A 2,273-nucleotide genomic window follows, 5' to 3' on the forward strand; every position below is an offset into this window, starting at 1 on the left:
TAGATGTTTTTCTGGAACTCTCTTGCTTTTTCCATGATCCAGTGGATGTTGGCAATTTGATCTCTGGTTCCTCTGCCTTTTCTAAAACCAGCTTGAACATCTGGAAGTTCACGGTTCATGTATTGCTGAAGCTGGCTTGGAGAATTTTGAGCATTATTCTACTAGCGTGTGAGATGAGTGCAATTGTGCGGTAGTCTGAGCATTCTTTGGCATTGCCTTTCTTTGGGATTGGAATGAAAACTGACCTTTTCCAGTCCTGTGGCCACTGCTGAGTTTTCCAAATTTGCTGGCATATTGAGTGCAGCACTTTCACAGCATCATCTTTCAGGATTTGAAATAGCTCAACTGGAATTCCATCACCTCCACTAGCTTTGTTCGTAGTGATGCTTTCTAAGGCCCACTTGACTTCACATTCCAGGATGTCTGGCTCTAGGTGAGTGATCATGCCATCGTGATTATCTTGGTTGTGAAGATCTTTTTTGTACAGTTCTTCTGTGTATTCTTGTCACCTCTTCTTAATATCTTGTGCTTCTGTTAGGTCCATACCATTTCTGTCCTTTATCGAGCCCATCTTTGCATGAAATGTTCCCTTGGTATCTCTAATTTTCTTAAAGAGATCTCTAGTCTTTCCCATTCTGGGTTTTCCCAAATGGTGAAGTGGTAGAGAATTCACCTGCTAATGCAGGAGACATGAGTGACATGGGTTTGATCCCTGAGTTGGGAAGATCCTCTGTAGTAGGAAATGGCAACTTGCTCCAGTATTCTTGCCTGGAAAATTCCATGGGCAGAGGAACCTGGCAGGCTACAGTTCACCAGATCCCAAAGAGTCAGACATGACTGAGCAAACACACAAACATGTGCACACAGCATTCCTATCCCAGCTCTGAAAGAAAAGGACATGCAAAGAATGGGGATAGATTCAGATAAAACTTCAGGATATAAGATTAGCAGGATTTAGGGAGATAAATCCACATTCCTCTTTAGCCTTGATCTTAATTGTTAATAACTGTTAATGATAATTGTTAATGATAAGTTTTTGAAGTTAAGCAAATGTGAGGGAACAATAATGCATTAGTCCCAGATTCAGGTAACTGAGTTATTGGCAACTTTTCCAAGATTGAGAAGGAATAAGAAACAAAAAGAAATCTGCATTTTAAACTTCCCACTGCCTGATTTTACTCAGAAATAGTATTAGCCTCAACTATGGGATGAAATAATTTCTTACACGTAATTTGAGATTCTAAGCTAACATTGTTTCTGTGCTGAAATTCAGTTTGGAATCACAAATCAACAAACCTAGAATTCTTCACATATTTTTGGTACCGAACTTATTGTTCAATTAGGAATTACTAGAAGTAGAATGAGTTATAACAAATTATTCTGATTATGAAACAAAAAACTTCCCATCTTCAAACATACAAATAATTATTGAACATATCTCTAAGAGATACTCTATGTAAACTGGGGAAAATATCAAATGTCATGGAATAATAATAGGGATTCCTGAATTCCTTCTAGCTATATTAGGATTTAAGTTTAGGGGGAAGGGAATAATTATGATTTAATACTTTCAATTAAGCAATTTCTAGAAATGATAAAATTTAATCTCTATAAAACCTATGATATTCTGTAGTTCACAGAATTCGAAGCTATCACTTGTAGATTTTGTTTTAAAGTAGCTATTTTCTTTAATCATCCTTTATTCATAACTTCTATTCTCATCAGTCTTTTGGGCTAGACAAAACTGAAATGGCTCTGAGAAGTGATCTTATGTTTTGGGTTGTTTCACTGTGTGTATTTTATTAGAAACTAATTTCTCCCCTACTAGGTTTTAGACTTCAGGTTTTTTTCCCTCACTGCTATAATCCGAACACATAGAACTGTGTTGACACATACCAGCAACTCTACATATACTATGGCTCATTTGCCCAAAATCCGATTATGACCAATGCCAACTGTTTTCATCTTATTGTAATAAATACAAGGATGAATACAGCTAAACTACTTCCTATAACCTTCCTTAGTTTGCATACATTCTTTTTCAGTACACCATTACACGTTAATATTTCTCAAATTCATTCATTTACTCATGATAAAGCATTCATGAACATTATGAACAGATCCCTATGAAAAAGTTATGCAGGAATTATTATCCTCTCACCTTTACCAGCACTCTCATTTTTGTAGCCAATTTTTGTAGCCAATTTAGGAAACTACCTGCTACTTAAGCTTGGGGTTGTTTTTTTTTTTAAGATTTTTTTTTTCCAGGTCAG

Source organism: Bison bison, unplaced genomic scaffold, assembly GCF_000754665.1.
Source record: "Bison bison bison isolate TAMUID 2011002044 unplaced genomic scaffold, Bison_UMD1.0 scf7180017864274, whole genome shotgun sequence".
Taxonomy (NCBI): domain Eukaryota; kingdom Metazoa; phylum Chordata; class Mammalia; order Artiodactyla; family Bovidae; genus Bison; species Bison bison.